Source organism: Suricata suricatta, chromosome X, assembly GCF_006229205.1.
Source record: "Suricata suricatta isolate VVHF042 chromosome X, meerkat_22Aug2017_6uvM2_HiC, whole genome shotgun sequence".
Lineage (NCBI taxonomy): Eukaryota > Metazoa > Chordata > Mammalia > Carnivora > Herpestidae > Suricata > Suricata suricatta.
In genome coordinates this window covers 57,307,894-57,328,078 of record NC_043717.1, presented here as the reverse complement: position 1 = coordinate 57,328,078, position 20,185 = coordinate 57,307,894, and the positions used below count along the sequence as shown (strand labels likewise).

The 20,185-nt window shown below is 35.9% G+C and overlaps 1 protein-coding gene across 5 annotated transcripts in view; it reads right to left on the bottom strand.

The window, feature by feature from the left end:
• GPR174 (G protein-coupled receptor 174) overlaps window positions 1-17,823 on the bottom strand; it is a 66,922-nt gene extending 49,099 nt beyond the window's left edge. For 3 of the 5 annotated variants that reach the window (XM_029930248.1, XM_029930251.1, XM_029930253.1), the window contains exon 1: window positions 17,401-17,536. The gene's annotated coding sequence lies outside the window, so the exon portion shown is untranslated. Of the gene's footprint in view, window positions 1-17,259; window positions 17,319-17,400; window positions 17,537-17,788 lie in introns of those variants that run through there. The other 2 variants (XM_029930249.1, XM_029930250.1) reach the window with 2 other exon arrangements.
• Between the last annotated feature and the right edge of the window lie 2,362 nt (window positions 17,824-20,185).

Here is a 20,185-nt window from a genome sequence, read left to right as displayed (position 1 = left end):
GGGGGGGGGAAGACAGGTGGTGGTGATGGTGGAGGGCACTTAAGGGGAAGAGCACTGGGTGTTGTATGGAAAACAATTTGACAATAAAATATTATGGAAAAAAAATAAAAAAAAAGAAAGTGAACATGATGAAATACAATTGGAGATACATTTTACTTAGTAGAAGAAGGGAAGTAGAGGAACCTAGATGGGGACAGTTTTTGGTGGTGCAATATAGTAGGATTAGGGAAAACAGATTATATCATAAATGTTGGCAGAGAATTCTACAAAAATTATTAATGGGTGGGAAAGATAGAGGGTAGGCAACCACCATTACAGCTTTCACCTAAACAAATTTGTATCAGTCTAGTCATTTTAAGAATCTTTTCTCATATAGACTGCAAACTTTTGGTGGAGGAGCTACCTTTCAAAGAGAATAGAGTTAAAATGCCACCTTCAGTTGGGAAATCCTGAAACACTTGCTTTCTGCTTTTCTCCCTATCCTAACCTCAGTTTTTTCCTTTTGTATAATGAGTACAATAATGTGTAGTCCTTGGGTGAATTGTTAAAATTACATGAGATACCCCAAAGTAAAATCCAGTATGACAGTGCTTAGTCCATAATAGATGCCCAATACATATCATTTGTCCTTTTCTTCTGGCTTCCAACATACACTAAATAAGATGCTTGGTATACAGGAACTTCTCAATAAATTCTTTAAAAGGACTTGATGAAGACAAAATAGCAGTGAGAATAAGATGGACTAGAGTAACCAAAAGGCATTCCCAGGAGGCCCAGAATCCACAGTAGTCTGTCATAGGGGCGAGGAAAGAAATTTCAGACAGAAAATTACAATCTGAGAAAGTTATGATTCCTATTGGTTTTTTGCTGTATGTGAAGGCATAGCCAGAATGATGCACATGCTCCTTTAGTGGGACAGATATATGAAGACAAACTAGAACAATAATTCATAGGGACATAATTCAGTGACTGAGCAGAGTTACAGATTAATCATAAACATCACTAGACAAATCCAGCTGGACAGAAACAGATTTTATTAAAATGGTGACAATTCTCAGGCACTTTAAAACATTTTTTATTTATTATTTCATGGACAGAAATCATGTCAGATATCAAAAAGATGGTTTTAGTTTGGGGGTCACTTCATCACTTTCTTCTAGAAAAGTCATATGACCTAAAATTATTCTGTAGTGCTTGCTGGCTTTTTCAACTCCCAAGACTGAACACATAGTTGAGAGAAAGCAGAGTATAGGAGGAAAAGGACAGGTCAGAGACTTAGGACACCTGGCTTCTAGTATTCACTTTATCACTAATTGGTGGAATGACTTTTGAAAAATAACTTTTGAAAAATAACTTCTATCTCTGGGCCTCAAACTTTCATCCATAAAATTCAGTAGTTGGAATATACTATCCTTAAGGTTCCTTTGAGTTCTGACAGTTTAAATATAGTACAAAGTTTGATTTGGTTAGCCTAGGAATATGGTGACTAGGTGGATCCTAAGCTCACCTCCATCCAGGTATACACCAGGTATACAGTGCAACTAACCCAGAAAACAACCCAAAGCTTTGCAAAACAGACTCTCCATAGTTAATCCTTGAAAGGAGCCCACATAAAAATGGTAGTAAGGGGAGAAATGTGGTTATGAACCAAACTCCTGGCCAGACTAACCACACATGGGAGGGACACCACAAGCATGGAAAAGAACAGGAATGAAGCCTGTGCTAGTCACCCCAGATACAAGGGACTTGCAACGGGAAAATGAGTCTTCATAACATTTGACTTAGAAAACCAATTGGGCTTAAATTTGCACTTTTACACTAAGAAAATCTAACTCTGGGTGCTTTAAAAATCAGCATTTTTAACTGTGGGAGAGCTAGAGAGGAAACTGGGTCCCAGCTATTAAATAGACAATATAATAAACAACCACCCTGCAAGACACAGAATAGAAACAGCAGTTTAAAATGTGCCTGGGGTATATGGAAAGGAGATTCATTTAATCTCAGAACATGTGCTAGAGGAGCAAAGATATATAAGACTGCAATAACAAAATTGCTGGTGGGCACAATTTCTCTCCCCATTACCAACTTAAAGAGCCAGATACTTGCTGAAAACAACTTGAACACTCTTCATCTAGCTTTCTAACACTTCAGACCCCATCCCCGTGTTCTGCATAGTTGCCCATCCAATCCAACCCACTCAACAGTAGTCCCTCCAAAGTGACTCCTGCCCCAGAGAGAAGGAAAGATAACCACACACACAGCCTCAACCACAGCCACAGCAGTGGGCTGGGGGCAGATATCTGATATGCCAGCCCCACCTATCAACAAAAACCTCACAAGTGGTAGCACAAAGAGAAATCCCTGTAGCTTGGTGTCAATGCAACCCCAAGAGACAGACTGAAAGCAGACATGTAGGTCTGCCTGCAGGTCCCATCCATCAAGGAAATCCTCCCAGGGGACAATGTAGGGAGAGCACTCTGAAGTTCAGTGCAACAGCAGCCCCAGCAAAAGGACTGAAGCCAGGCATCTTGTTTGAAGCAACTATAATACTAAGGCAACCCTAAACTGGCCCCTTCAAGGTACAGAGAAAAAACCTTGCCCACAACAGTCAAAGTAGGCTCTTACAGCTTACTGGACTGAAGGCAAACACAGGTCAGCTAAAATAATAAGGTGCATGCAACACACATAGAAGACACCCCTGAAGTACCTGGTTCCAGTGACCAGGAGACAGTGCCCTACACTACAGGGTACTGTAGGAGCTGTTCTTCATAAGGCCACTCACTACTGTCAAGATCAGGACCATAACTGAACTTCTTAATACACAGAAACAAACACAGGAAGTTAAACAATATGAAGAAACAGGGGAATATATCCCAAATGAAAGAACAGGAAGCAGTTAAATGGAATGGAGATTGGCAATATGTCTGATAAATAATTCAAAGTAATGCTCATAAAGACACTTACTGGACTTGAGAAAAGAGAGAGAGTCAATCAGAGAAAAAGAGCTCAGTAACTAAATTTAAAAATACACTAGAAAGAATATATAATAGATTAGAGGAAATAGAAGAACAGATCAGTGAACTGGAAGACAAGAGAAGAGAAACTAAACAAGCTAAATGACAATTTATAATAAAGGGGAATAGGTTAAGGGAACTCAGTGACATCATCAGTTGTAATAATATTGGAATTATAAGGATTCCAGAAGGAAAAGAAAGAGAAAAAAGGACAAAAAATTACTGGAAAATAAATAGCTGAAAATTTCCCTAATGTGAGGGAAGGGAACAGATATTCAGATTCAGGAATCACTGCAAACTACCAACAATATGAAGTCAAGGAGGTTTTCAGCAAGACAAATAATAATTAAAATGGTTAAAAAGTAGTGATAGAGAGCTTTAAAAAGAGCAAGAGGAAAAAAACAGTTACATAAAAGGGAAAACCCATACAGCTGTCATCTGGTATTTCAGCAGAATTTTTCAGGGAGAGGCATGATATTTTAAAAGTCCTAAAAGGAAAAAAAAAACCATGCAGGAAAAAATTATCCATCCAACAAGGCTACTATTCAGAATAGAAGGAGAGTCTAATAAAGAGTTTCCAAGACAAACACAATTTAAAGGAGTTCATCAACACTAAACTATCCTTATAAGAAGGATTAAAGGAAATTCTTTGAGTAGACAGAAAAGGCCATAATCAGGAGAAGATTAGAAGAGGAAAAAATTTTTACCAGTATTTAAAAACATAATGAAGGTAGTAGATAGATCACTTATAAAAACAGTGTGGAAGTTAAAGCACAAAGGCAGTAAATCAATTATATCAATAAAAATCAGTCAATTCACATAACAAAAGGATGCACAGTATGACATCTATATATAAAACATGGAGGGTAGAGTAAAAATTTAGTGTTTACTTAAAATGATTTCAAACTTAAGCAACCATCAACTTCATATAGTATCCTATATACATAGGATGTTACTTATAAACCTAATGGTAATCACAAATAAAAATCCTGTAATGGAATTGCAAAAGTATAGAGAGGGGAATCTAAGAATATCACTAAAGAAAGCCATCAAACTATAAGGGAAGAGAGCAAGAAAAAAGGGACGGAATAAAAATACAACAACTGTAAAACAAGTAACAAAATGGTGGTAAGCGCATACTTATCAATAATTACTTTGATTATAAAGGCACTAAATGGTACAAAGACACAGGGAGGGATAATGTACAGTAAAGCAACACCCATGTATATGCTGCATACAAGAGAGTCATGACAGATCTAAAGAAATCTGCAGATTGAGAGTGAAAAGATGTAAAAACATTTATTATGCAAATGGAAGGAAAAAGAAAAGTGGTAGCAGTACTTATATCAAACAAAATAGACTTTAGGGACGCCTGGCTTCGACTCAGATCATGATCTCACGATTCATGAGTTCGAGCCCCGTGTCGGGCTCTGTGCTGACAGCTAGCTCAGAGTCTGGAACCTGCCTCGGATTCTGTGTCTCCCTCACTCTCTGACCTTCCCCTGCCTGCTCTCTCTCTCTCTCTCTCTCTCTCTCTCTCTCTCTCTCTCTCTCTCAAAAATAAATAAAAACATTTAAAAATTCAAAATAGACTTTAAAACAAAGATTGTAACAAAAAACAAAGGATTCTTTCATGTAATCATGAAGCAATCGAACAAGAATATACAACAATTGTAAATATTTATAGACTCAACATGGAAGAACTCAAAGACATAAGGCAAGTATTAACAGATATAAAAGAAAAAATTCTATAATAATACCATAGGGGACTTCAACACTCCATTTACAACAATAGATAAATCATCCAGACAGAAAATCAACAAAGAAACAGTAGCTTTGAATATATGTTGGAAAAGATGGGCTTAACATAAATTCAGAACATTTCATTCAAAGGCAGTCAAATGCACATTCCTTTCAAGTGCATATGCTACATCTTCCAGAACAGGTCATACATTAGGCTGCAAAAAAGTCTCAACAATTTTTTTAAAAAGTCAAAATCATATCATGCTTCTTTTTCAACAACAATGGTATGAAACTAGGAATCAATTACAAGAAAAATATTGAAATAACACAAACACATGGTGGCTAATTAACATGCTACTCAACCATTGGTCAACCAAGGAATCAAGGAGAGGGATGCTTGGGTGGCTCAGTCGGTTAAGCATTCAACTTCAGCTTATATCATGATCTCACAGTTCATGAGTTCGAACCCTAAGCTTCAGATACCATGTTTCCCTCTCTCTCTCTCTCTCTCTCTCTCTCTCTCTCTGCCCCTCCCTTGCTCATGCTCTGTCTCTCTCTCTCAAAAATAAATAAATACTAAAAAATTTAAAAAATAAATCAAGGAGAAAATCAAATAATAAATGAAGAGAAATGAAAATAGAAGCACAATGGTCCAAAATCTTTGAGTTGCAGCAAAGGTTGTCGTAAGAAAGAAGATTATAATAATACAAAATAATAAAATATCTCAAATGAACAACCTAACTTTACACTTAAATGTGTTGGAAAAATAAGAAAAAAAATATCAAAACCGAAAGCCAGTAATGGACGGGAAAAATAATGATTAGAGTAGAAATAAATGAAATGGAGACTAGAAAAAAAAAAGCCAAAGAACAGATCAATAAAACCAGGAACTGTTTCTTTGAAAAGACTGAAAAAAATTGATAAACCTTTAGCCAGAGATATCAAAGGCAAGAGAGGACTCAAATAAATAAAATAAAAAATGAAAGAGAAATAGCAACTGACACCACAAAAATACAGAGATGTATAAGAAAATGACAAAGAAAGGTATAACAAAAAATTGTACAACCTAGAAGAAATGTATACATCCCTGGAAACATACAACCTTTCTAAATTGAAAATACAGATTACTAACAATGAAATGGAATCAGTAATCATAAACTTCCAGTAGACAAAAGTCCAGGAACAGATGTCTTCATGGGTGATTTAACCAAACATTAAAAAAAGAGTTAATATCTATTCTTCTCAAAGTATTCCAAAAAACAGAAGAGGAAGTAAAGCTTCCAAATTCATTCTATAGGGCCAGCATTACCCTAATACTAAAAACTGATTAAAAACACTATATAAAACTACAGACCAATATCTATAATGAGCATAGATGCAAAAATCTCCAACATAATACTAGCAAATCAAGTCCAATAATACCTTTACAAAAGTCACTGGGGCACCTGTGACTTCAGCTCAGGTAATGATCTTGTGGTTCGTGAGTGGTTCAAGCTCCACATTGAGCTCACTGTTGTCAGCCTGTTTCAGATACTCTGTGCCTCTCTCTCTGCCCCTCTCCCACTTGTGCTCTCTCTCTCTCTCTCTCTCTCTCTCTCTCTCTCTCTCTATATATATATATATATATATATATATATATATGTATATATATATGTGTGTGTGTGTATATATATATACATGTATATATATGTGTGTGTGTATATATATATATACATGTGTATATATATATATATATATATATATATCACCATGATCACATAGGACTTACTTTTGAGATACAAGTGTGTTTCAATATTCTCAAATCAATTGATGAGATACATCACATTAACAAGAGAAAAGATAAAAGCCATATGTTCAGCTCAACACATGTAGAAAAAAACATTTGACAAAGTACAGCATCCATTTATGATATAAAACATCAACAAAGTAAGCTTAGAGGGAACATACGTCAACATAATGAAAGCCATATATGTAAAACCACAGCTAACAACATACGTAATGGGGAAAATCTAAGAGTTTTTTCTCTAAGATTTGAAACAAAACAAGGATATCCATTCTCAACACTTTTATTTAATGTAGTACTGGAAGTCCTATCCACAGTAATCATAAAAGAAAAAAATGCCTCCAGATTGGTAAGAAAGAAGTAAAAGTGTCACTATTTGCAGATGACATGATACTTTATGTAGAAAACCTTAAAGATACTACCAAAAATCTACTTGAACTGACTGATAAATGGATTCAGTAAATTTGCAGGAAACAAAATTAATAAATACAAATCTTCTGCTTTACTCTACACTAATAATGAAGTAGAAGAAAGAGAAATTAGGAAAACAACCCAAGTTACAATTGCATCAAAAATAATAAAATACTGAGAAATAAATTTAACCAAGAGGTGAATGATGTGGACTCTGAAACTGTAAAACATTGATGAAAGAAATTGAAAATTACACAATGAAATGGAAAGATACTTCTTGCTCATGGATTGGGGGAATAAATATGGTTAAAATGTCCATACTACCCAAAGAAATATAATGCACTACCTATAAAAAACAGCATTATTTTTCACAGAAGTAGAACAAATAATGCTAAAGTTGGACATGGAACCACTAAAGACCCCAAATGCCCAAAGCAATCTTGAAAAGGAAGAACAAAACTGTAGACATCACAATCCCAGATTTTAGGATATACTAGAAAGCTATGACAATCAAAACAACATGTACTGGGACAAAAATAGGTACAGAAATCAGTGGAGGAGAAGAATAGCCCATAACTCAATCCACACTTTATGATCAATTAAGCTATGGCAAAGGAGGCAAGAATATATATTTGGAAAAAGTCTCCTCACCAAATGGTGTTGAGAAAACTAGACAGCTACATGAAAAAGGATGAATCTGGACCACTTCCTTACACTATATAGAAAAATAAACTCAGAATGAATTAAAGACCTAAATGTGAGACCAGAAACCATAACATTCCTTGAAGAAAACATAGACAGTTATTTCTTTGATATGGGCCATAAAATTTTTCTAGGTATGTTCCATCTGGCAAGTGAAACAAAAGCAAAATTAGATTGTTGGGACTACACCAAAATACAAGGCTTGTACACAGTGAAGAAAAATATCATCAAAACAAAAAAAGCAACCTACTGAAAGGGAGAATTTATTTGCAAATGATATGACTAATAATGAGTTATATCCAAAATATATAAAGGACCTATACAACTCAACACCAAAAAAAAATTATGTTAAAAAATGGGCAGAGGACCTAAAAAACATTTTTGTCCAAAGAAGACATACAGACAGCCAACAAACACATGGAATAATACTCACCATCACTAATCATCATGGAAATATAAATAACAATCACATGTCAGATTGGCTAAACTCAAAAATACAATAAATAACAAGTGTTGGTGATGATGTAGAGAAAAATGAACACGAGAACTGTTGATGGGACTGCAATTGGTGCAACTACTGTGAAAAACAGGGTAGAAATTCCTCAAAATAATAAAAAAATATAATTACATTAGATCCAGTAATTCCACTACTGGGTATTTGCCCAAAGGAAATGAAGACACTAATTCTAAAAGATATGTGTATCCCTATGTGTATTGCAGCATTATTTACAATAATCAAGATATGAAAGATATAAAAGATATTTACAACCCAAGTGTCTCTCCTTAGATTAATGGATAAAAAATGGTATAGAATAGGATATTACTTATTGATAAAAAAAAATAACGTGATCTTACAGTTTGTAACAACACTAAGTGACCTAGAAGGTATAATGCTAGATGAAATAAAGATAATGTCTTATTTTTAAGCTCAAAAAGACTGAGATTTGATCAGTGGATTTAAGCTAATGTATCCATGAACAATAAGATGTTATGTAGGACCTTCACTGAGACCATGCAGGAATTTTCCCAGGACTCTTATTTATTTTAATTTTTTAAATATTTATTTATTTTTGAGAGAGAGAGAGAGGGAAAGAGAGAGAGAGAGAATGAGAGAGGGGGGCAGAGAGGGAGACACAGAATCCAGAATCCGAAGCAGGCTCCAGGCTCTGCGCTGACAGCTCCAGCTCCAGCTGACACGGCTCGAAGCTACCAACCGTGAAATCAGGACCTGAGCTAAAGTCGGACCCTTAACTGACTGAGCCACCCAGGTGACTTTCAGTAATTAATGGGAATAATAAATAATTCATGGGAATCATCACAGATGCAAGAAAAACGGAGGGCAGTACCATGGGAGGAGAGTAAGGGGGAGGCTTTAAACAAATTGCACTCTTCCTATCTAATACTAAACTTGCTCATCAGCCTACACATGGAGTAAATAATTCATCAAGTTCCGTCAGTACAATCTTCTTGAGCATCTGGAACAGTATGCAGTTTTTCTTGCTTTTTTTTTTTGGGCAGTATGCTGTTTTCATTAATAAGCCCAATAATGACATACATAATAACTCAATGAACCTTATTATATTTTTTCAATTACTGGTAGAACTGATTGAATATATTAAATAAATAAATATTAGATTTTAGTCATCTTTATTAATAATCTATTAATCGCTATTAATGCTTTAGTCTTAAGAAACAAGGTAACTGAGGGCTAGAGGAAGTAAGGTATCCATTTATAGTTACATAGCAACTTAATGGCAAAGCCAGTACTAGAACCTACGTTTTAATTACAAAGTCGTGAGTTTATTTATCTACATCACACTTCCAACTCTATACTCTCTAATATGTGAGTGGATATCTCTCTTCTCATATAGTCAGCCCATTTGGATGTAAGCTTTATTTATATTATTAAGGGTTGTCAATCTTTAAATCAACACTAGTGTATAAATCAATTAAAACATATGTCCTTCATTTTTCTTTCTTCAGTGATGTAAGAACAAGTGTTCTTACAATATCCAGAAAAAAAATCAACACCTATTCCTGTCTCTTCCCCATCTCTCTCTCTATTTCCTTTCTTACATACAGACACACAGACATACAGACATCCATTTATCACTGCCGTGCAAGACTGGAAAAAAGTAACCAAGATGGAACAAATGTTCTTTTTTGTTTTCTCAAGTCCTTTCTTTTTGCTACAATTTGCTTAATTATCAGGGTGTCTAGGGGGCTCAGTTGGCTAAGCGTCTGACTTTGGCTCAGATCATGATCTCCTGGTTCATGGGTTCAAGCTCCACACCGGACTCTATCTCAGAGCCTGGAGTCTGTTTCAGATTGTGTGTCTCCCTCTCTCTTTCTGCCCCTCCCCTGCTTGCACTCTGTCTCTCTCCGCCTCACAAATAAACATTATTTTTTTTAATTTGCTAACTTATCAACCTAGGACAAAGGAATTAAGTGATGAGATGAGCAATATCTTGTTGTAAATCAAGTTACATGCTGGAGAGAAAAAGAAGACATGCCTCTCTTCTTGAAAATTGGTAGACTGTCAGCAGTGACATAGTACACAAAACGAGAGAGAAATTGAATAAAATCCACTGCTAAACTGAGCAGGTCAAGTACTAAGCTCTATATAAAGCTGCCATATATTTGGTACAAACCCAACAGTGATTTTATTAATAAAAAAAACTCATATTTCTATTTCTCAGTTTTTCAGCTTTAAGGCTTATAACAGTTATGCTCCTTATAAATAATTTAAGGTGGAAGCTTGACTAAACATAATGGTTCCATGTGCTAAAAGAAATCTAATGGGTGGAAGGCAGGTATAATCTAACTTTTCCAGTATAATTTCAATCCAATTGCACATGGAATTTTGAAAAGTTTATAGAGGAATTCTAAACAAAGTAATTAGAAATATATATCAAGTATTTGCATGATGATTAATACTGCTGAGAGAGAGGTGCCTCCATCATATATATATATATATATATATATATATATATATATATATATATATATATGTGTGTGTGTGTGTGTGTGTGTGTGTGTGTGTGTGTGTATGTATGTATACATATATATAGTTGTGTGTATCTACATATATCTACCTATCTTTATATTGATATAGATATAGATATAGATAGATATAGATATAGATATAGATAGATCACTTTATCCATTCATCAGTCACTGGACACTTGGGCTGGTTCCATAATTTTGCTGTTATAGATAGTGCTGCTATAGACATTAGGGTGCATGTATCCCGTTGGATTAGTAGTCTTGTATTCTTTGGGAAAATACTTAGTAGTCCAATTGCTGGGACATAGGGTAGTTCTATGTTTAACTTTCTGAGGAACCTCCATACTGTTTTCCATAGTGGCTGACCAGTTTGCCCTCCTACCATAAGAGATCCCTTTCTCAACACCCTATCCAATGCCTGTTGTTTCTTGTATTGTTGAATTTTGCCATTCTGAGAGGTGTGAGAGATATCTCATTGCAGTTTTTATTTGCATTTCCTTGATGATCAGTGATGGTGAGCATTTTTTTCATGTGATTGTTTGCCATCTGTATGTCTTCTTTGTAAAAATGTCAATTCGTGTCTTCTGCTCATTTTTAATTGGATTATTATATTTTGGATGGTTTAGTTTTATAATTTCATTATATATTTTGGAAACTAACCCTTTATCAGATATGTCATTTGTAAATATCTTTTCTCATTCTTTAGGTGCCCTTTAGGTTTTGATTATTGTTTCCTTTCTGTGCAGCAGCTTTTATTTTGATGAAGACCCAGGAGCTTCTTTTTGTTTTTGTTTTCTTTGCCTCAGGAGATATATCTAGAAAGAAGTTGCTATAGCCAGTATCAAAGAGGTTACTGCCTGTGCCATCTCCTAAAATTCTTATTATTTCAAGTCACCACATTCAGGTTTTTAATCCATTCTGAAATTAGTTTTGTGTATGGTGTAAAAATGTGGTCCAGTTTCATTTTTTGCATGTTGCTGTTCAGTTTTCCTTAAACACACACACACACACACGTATATATGTATGTATGTGTGTATATATATATATATATGTGTGTGTGTGTGTGTGTGTGTATATATATATATATATATATATAATATATAATAGTTTGTTGTCAAGTTGGATTCCATAAAATACCCAGTGCTCATCCCCACAATTGCCCTTCTCCATGCCCATCACTCCCCTTTCCCTTTCACCCTCCCCCTTCAGCCCTCAGTTTGTTTTCAGTATTCAAGGGTTTGCCTCCCTCCCTCTTCCTAACTATTTCCCCCCCTCATGGTCCTCTGTTAGGTTTCTCCTGTTACACTTATGAGTGAAAACATAGGGTATCTGACCTGACACCTTTTTTTGAAGAGACATTTTTTTTCTCATTAGATACTCTTTCCGGCTTTGTTAAAGTTTAATTCACCATATAGTTGTGGGTTCATTTCTGGGTTTTCTATTCTGTTCCGTTGATCAATGTGTCTATTTTTCTGGCAGCACAGTACTGTATGATCATTACAGCTTTGTAATATAAATTGAAGTTGCAAATTATGATGCTTAATTTAAAACAGACATTGTTTATACAGTTTTTAGTCACTGTCTTACTACTTTATTCACTTTGGAATCAGAGTGTCTATTTATACAAACTGATGTGACATGAATCACTAATGTCAAGAAAACATATTTTTCTGGAGGTTTGAAATTAAATGGCTGATGATAAAGCAAATTTGATAAATAATAAATCAGTCTATCTTTTATATGTCATTTATTTTCTGGCACACGATTTGTTCTGACGCACTCAAAATAGAGGAACCATTCAGCATAACAGATTTTCAGTTTTATAGAACTTGGGGCGCCTGAGTGTCACAGTTAGTTAAACATCAGACTCTTGTTTTTGTTTCAGGTCATGATCTCATAGTTCGTGAGTTCAAGCCCTGCATCATGCTCTACACTGAAAGTGTGGAGCATTCTCGGGATTCTCTCTCACTCTCTCTCTCTCTCTCTCTCTGCCCTTCCTCTACTCACTTTTGAATGTGTTCACTCTCTCTAAAAATTAATAAATCAACTTGAAAAGATAAAGAACCAACTCAGGGGTCACTTTGTATCACCTAAAAATGACTAGATATTCCAACAGTAAATAAGTATAATTAATGTTATCTATAAATAAAGTGTAAGGATTATTTTATCATATAAAAAAGTCATTAACCTATAAAAAATATCTGGTAAAATAGAGGAAAGACCCGTACTCTGAAAACTATAAACATTGGTGAATGAAACTGGAGGTGACACACACACAAAAATGGAAATACATTCCATTCCAAATATTGTTAAAATGTCTATACTATCCAAAGCAATCTACATTTTTTATACAATCCCTGTCAAAATACCAATAGAAACTTTCACAGACTTAGAGCAAACAATCCTGAAGTTTGTATGGAACAAAACACCATGAATAGTCAAAACTACCTTGAAAAAGAAGCAAAACCGGAAACATCACAATTCCCACTGTTGGTGGGAATGCAATGTTGTACATCCACACTGGGAAAAAGGATGGAGGTTCCTTAAAAGCTAGAAGTATGAATAGCCTATGATTCAGCAATTACACTATTAAGTATTTACCCAAGGAATACAAGACTACTAATTCAAAGGGATACATGCACCCTGAAGTTTATAGCATTATCTACAATAGCAAAGTTATGGAAACAGCCCAACTATCTATGGATTGATGAATAGATAGAGAAGATGTGGTGTGTGTGTGTGTGTGTGTGTGTGTGCACGCGCGTAATATTACTCAGACATCAAAAAGAATGAAATCTTGTCATTCACAATGAAATGGATGGAATTTTGGATTATTATGCTAAATGAAATAAGTCAATCAGAGAAAGACAGATACTATATGTTTTCACTCATAAGTAGTTTTAAGAAACAAAGCAAAGGAGCATAGGGAAAAAATAAAGGGAGTATTGTATGGAAGTGTTAGATAACTAAATTCTATACCTGCAACTCATATTATACTACATGTTATGTAACTGGAATTTAAATAAAATTTTTATTTTTTTTTAATTTCCTTATTTTTTTAATGTTTATTTATTTTTGAGACAGAAACAGAGCATGAGTGGGGAGGGGTAGAGACAGAGGAAGACACAGAATCCAAAGCAGACTCCAGGCTCTGAGCTGTCAGCACAGAGCCCAATGTGGGGCTCGAACCCATGAACCCTGAGATCATGACATGAGCCGAAGTTGGATGCTTAACTGACTGAGCCACCCAGGTGCCCCTAAATAAAAATTTTACAAAGAAATATCTGGTAACATGTTACTAGCTTATGAGAAACACCTGAATATGATCTGCCAAGTAGAGGTGAAAATCGTATTAATTGAGTAACTATAATTATAACAAAATTACATGCTTTCTTCTGTTGCTGAGAATGTGGAGGAAATCTTGCCATTCCTTTGAGTAAATAGTGTGGCACTGAGCAAAATCTTTTGTAAGAAACAAATATATTTTCAAGAAGTAAGGAAGGAACTGAAGGGCTTTTTGAGTTAATGATTGACATTTGCATATGTTTTAGGTAGCTAGTGAGAGTAATTATGCTGTCCAAGATATATTTGAGCCTAAATGGATAGCCTGGGTTCATGTTCTGGACACAAGTCATGCTTTCCTTGATCCATTTGCTGATCATGGCCAATGGTATAAACTTTTGTTTCCTCACTAGCTAGTTAGATTTAGTGAATTTCTTGGCCCATACCTATCCCCAGAATTTATACAGACTTGATTTTGTTTTTTATATCCTGTACTTCTGATTATTTTTCAGGAGCTCTGTCTGCATTTTGATTTCTGGCTGATGCAAATGCAGTCATTGTTGCAAGTAAAAGTTATTGCTCTGAAGCACACTCTCCCCTATGGGTTATCTTTCAATGACTATACCCAGAAAACCCACTTTAAGTTTAAAATCCCATATATCATTCTGTTATATTATAAGCAGTATTAGTCAAGCCATTAATGACTACATCCTTTTCTGGATTCATATACTACCAGTTATTATAATATTAACTTCCTCACACTTTATTTGAAGCCTGTTTTGCCTTTATATTCTTACTTTGTAATCTTTACTCCTTTCTCAAATTTGGAATATCCTAGATCTCAGAACTTCCTGAGTACTCCGCTGTTTAATAGTTTGGCCAAACTTTTGCACTGGCACATGATAACGCTTATAAGTATCCAGTACATGGCCAGGTCTGTGTTAACGTTTGTTATAGCACTTTGTTTATATTTATTTTCTTTTTTTAAAAAATTTTACTGTTTTTTTTTAATTTATTTGAGACAGGGAGAGAGAGACAGCATGAACAGGGGAGGGTCAGAGAGAGAGGGAGACACAGAATCTGAAGACAGACTCCAGGCTCTGAGCTAGCTGTCAGCACAGGGCCTGATGTGGAGTTCGAACCTATGAACCATGAGATCATGACCTGAGATGAAGTCGGATGCTTAACTGACTGAGCCACTCAGGCGCCCCTGTTTATATTTATTTTAATTTGGATTTTTTTATGCGGACACAGTAGAATAATTTTCTCCTATTCTTGCAAGAAAACCATAGTAAAGCCCAGCAAAGCAAAATTTCCTACATTATTGGGATCCTTGGGAGAGGTCTGAAGTGTCTTGAGTGGTTTCAAAAGGACATCCTTTAACATTCCCCCAATGATTAATACATTAATACACTGGATTAGGTGTCAGGGACCTATGTTGCAGCCTTTTCTCTGTCATAGACTTGCAGAGGTACTTGGCCCAGTCATTTCAATTCTCTGAGCCTCAGTTTTTCCAATTGTAAAATGCTAACTCTCAATCAATATCACTTTTCAAAGCATAAAAGAGTCTTAGGTTCTTTTCCATTGCTCCTGTGACAGGTTTTGAATCTATTTCTGATAATTTTCTTTGACTTGGGGTCTGCAGACTGATTCTTTAGACCTATGGCACAAGGAAAAGACTTTTGGGATGACACTTTAATGGGCAAGGGAAACAGCACTATCCGTAGTCCCTTCTCTCAGCATTAAGCAAGGGTAAGAAGAAAGAGTTAATTCCCTTTCGGGCTCTGAGCATCTGACTGGTGCTAAAAATGTCTATAAAAGGAAAGCATAAAGCATGCTTCTTTCTTCTCTTCATTTCAGTAACTTAGTACAAGGGGGAAATATTGAGTTCATTCATTCCTAAGGGTCTCTCAGTGAATATTCTGTGAAGTTTTTGGAGGGATTAATATCCCACTTTTTATTTATTCATCCTTACAATATTCTGTACCCCACTGTACCAGCCCAAACAGAATCGATACACTAAATTATTCCTGTCTCACAGAAATGTAACTATTGCAAACATACAAGATAGAGCAGTACATGTGTTTATAAGTGTAAAGAATATTTTCTATAATAAAAAATCCCCCCTCTGACACAAATTTTTTGGAGGATGGCTTTCACATGATTCAAACATTTACAAATGTGACTGGTGGAATCTTTCCTTGGCCTGAAAAACTTGAATCCCATCTATAAGATTAGTGCCTTTGCCACAATACCTGATATTCACAGCAGTTGCTTGAAAGATATACTCTTTGCTGAATGATCCAAAGCTCTCTAACAAATGTGTCTCTAGTTGAATAAAATCATAACTTTCCCCCTCTGGAAATATTAGAGCAGTATAAAATGAAGTCCATCAAAAAGAAACTAAAAAACAAAATGAAGTCCAGGCACACTACTGTTGACAGTAGAGAAAAGAGCAGAAACGTCATTTGAGATTTTATCCTGGGTCATGTTGCACCATGGAAATTCAATATCTTTTTTAAAATCTCTGAGTGCAGCTTCTAGCAATAACATGCTACTGATAGCTTTATCACTGGGTTTAAAGTTAGAAGGTGCCTTCCTCAATATTTTCTACTTGAGCACAAAAGAAAAACAACACAAAAATGAGAAAACAATTTTACTTACATTTTGTCAAAAAAAGTTGATGATGAGTGCCAAAAATTGTAAATGTAATCTAAAATAATTTAACCTATTGTTGATTTTTAATGTACTGATTATTCAGATAGATACAGCTTATCTACGAGAAATAGAGTAACTACCTCTCTTGTGTTCTTATCTCTCTCATTATAAACATGTTTTTGTTGTTATTGTTATTTTACTAGAGTCTTTTCTTTGAAAGCAGAATCTCTACACAACATTAATTATATTTAACTTTTGCAATAAAAATATGTAACTTTAAAAGCTGATAAGAATATGTATTCATGTTGGTAAATGTGCTGAAACATTATAGTTCTTATTTTGTAATCATAGCTTATTCTGAAAGTAACAGAAATCTAACCATTCAAATCACTTAACAGAAAGATTATCACATCCAAAAAGGTATAGAAAGGAGTAGAAAAAAATTCTGCATATTCTGCAAGTAACTAATATAGAGTGGCTTAAATTACAAATGTTCACAGGGCTATTTTATTCAATATCAATTGAGTGAAACACATTAGGAAAAACCTCTCCATGTCAAACTTATATTTCTCCCTGTTCAAAGTTACCTCCCCCTTCCCACATCAAGCATCCAACTGTATAATTATTTTTATTTGTGCAAATACTAAGGAAATGACATACAATGATGGTCCAGGTTCATGATATCCACACCATCCTTACATCTGAAGTTTACTCAAAACCTGGTGAGAAGAGGCAAATTCTAGATACCAATGATTAGAGATACAGATACAATCAAATTTTTCATTAAAAACTGGAGCCTACCGTTTCAGTTTCTTTCTGTTTTCTCCAAAGATTTTCAAAGAATTCAAGCGACATCCACTTCAACAAAGATGCTATTTATCTGTACATCAATTCCAGGTCCTTGTTCTGAGAAAAACAAATCCAATCCTTTTCAACAAAAACCAAGACAACAGAAAACAAACAAAAAAAAATCTCTTAAAAATAAAAAAAAAGACAAAAGCAAAGGAAATAGAGAAGGAGTGAAAGAGAAAGAATAAAGAAAAAAGAAAGAAAAGAAAGGGAGGGAGGAAGTAGATAAGGAGGGAGGAAATAATAAAAATAAAACAAAGTATAAGAAAGCCAAAATAAAAATGAAGATAGCAAAGGTAAAAAAAAAAAAAAAGAAAAGAAATATACTACTCAGCATTACCTAAACACTACCATGTATGTCAGAGTGAAATATGCAAGCCTCTGCGGGCACTGAACATTTCCGTTTTCTGGGGGGGTAGCTCTTGAGTTAACAAGCTTGCTCGTGCTTGTCCTCTCTCTCTCTTTCTGTCTCTCTCTCTTCCCCCCACCCTCTCTCTCTCTCTGATTAATTATGCAGAACTATTCTATAAGCGGTATATACAATCTGCAAAGCTTCACACTTAGCAAAGAAGCTCTTGTTTCTATTTATAGGGCCACACAGAATTGTCTTCCAATCCTGTAGTTGCACTCAGCTCTGAGTTTGTAACAATACATGGCTTGTTTATTTATGGAGACTTTTGCAGAAACTATGTGCCCTCTAGCCCCTTTCATAGATAGTGGACCACTGCAATCTTCCTCGTGATTCCTTCTCTAAGGTCCTCAATTGTTGCATTCAGGTGCCAAAGTGGATGCTCCTTACCTAAGATTCACGCTTAGGTAGCTCCTAATAGGAGAGGTCAAAGTGGGAATGATTTCTGCCTGGAATATTCTTAGACATTCAGACCTTTAAACACATGAGATTAAAATAAATACTCTACTCTTTAAAAAAAAAAAAACTTGAAGATACATAACTCACCTCCCAGTTCCTGTCCACCCACTCCCCATACCCCTCAGAGTCCTCAGCCAGGAAGTGCAAGTAAACCCTCATTTCCTCTCAGTGGTTAGGAATAATTGAGTGAAAAGGGGCTGATTTCCTGTAGCCCAGACCCTTAGCCATAGCCGGTTGAAGATGGTGTTCCAAGGACCCTCAGAGCCCCAGAGCCCAGGACCACACTGTATTAGATATCTAACTTATTTCACCTGCAGCAACACCCCTGAGAGATGAACAAGCGGCAGCTAATGGCAATCTCCAAGATTTGAATAGTATTTTAGATCAGAGGGAAGGAACTTTTCACATGTATCATGTGAGAAAGAAGTATATTAGTGCAAATCCAGTCTCAATCCAGGACCTATCTGCACAGCATATTATAGGAAACATCTGTAGGACTTTTTGCCTCAAAACAATTTTTTTCGCTAATGCATGAAACACAAATCCGTTGGAGGTAAGCATTCCTTTCTTCCTGAAATCTTGATTTTCAAATCCTGACACTCTTAGAAATAGACTTAGTTGAAAATCTTGGTATGAATAAATTTATTAGGCTTGAAAAGATAAAAATTGATAATAAAAGAAAACTGAATAGGTTCCAGGAAATGAAAAGTGAATTGCCAACCTGATCTTTAATGATTTTGCACGAAGCTAAGTATGTTGAGAATAGTTCTGAGTAAGTGGAGAACATATAGGGGGAAGGGATAAATTAAATAAATTTGCATTAGGTCAGATATATTAACAACAGACCACAATTCATTGCCCTTTCTGTGTCCTTTTATTCTATACTCCACAGTCTGGTAGAATGTGATATTAATGCTGTGTTTATTTAAAGAAAAATTTCCTGCTTGCTTTTGTTATGCCTAGACTTTGTTGTGATGCTCTCTCTGTTCACACAAACTTAACTCCTTTCAGCAAACACCTACTGAATAACTGCCAAATGCAGACCAGATCAAATATAGCTGATGAGGAGAGAATGAAGGGAAAAGAGTATGAGAGAGCTGATGGTAAAGGAAAGGATACTGCTTCACAGAAACTTTTTAGAATGTAGTTAACAAAAGGGAGGGGCAAGATGGCGATAAGTAGAGAGCTCTGTAATCTCCGCCCCGCCCACAACTATCAAACTGAGAAGGTCTGAAGCCACAATACTCTGGTCTGCAATAGTGGGAGGAAAACACAGAGTCTGCATAGATGTCAGGTTCATAGATGCCTGAGTGAGTGTGAACTGGGGAAATAAAAATGGGCCAGGGCCAAAGGCTCTGAGGGGAAGAAGACCCAGCCCAATGTAGAGCCTGGGAGAGCACCCAGAGTGGTGGTGCAGAGCTGCGGAGCGCCACACATGGAGCAGCAGTGCAGGGTCATGGAGGGCTGTGCGTGGAGCACAGGCGCAGGGCAGTGGAGGGCTGCACATGGAGCATCCGTGCAGAGAGCTCAGAAAGCCACTGAGAGCCTGGGGGAAGAGAAAGAGAGACTGAAAACACTCATAGAGTGGTCTCCAGAGAAGAGAAAAACCTTGTCCCTGGACAGAGAGAGAGATACTATCATCCCATATATAACCGCTGGGCTTGGGGAGAGAAATTCATCCCCCTTAGCTGGTTTATTCTTCCTTGGGCTCAGTGGTGTACCAATTCCAGGTGGAGCCAGGGAAAAGCTGGCCCTCTATCCCCCTACTCAATACCGGCTAGAAAGCCACCCACCTGTGGGGGGACATCTCATCTGGGGTGGTAGCATTGAACTAAGACTTGGAAATAAGGTGGAGCTTGGAAAAAACAA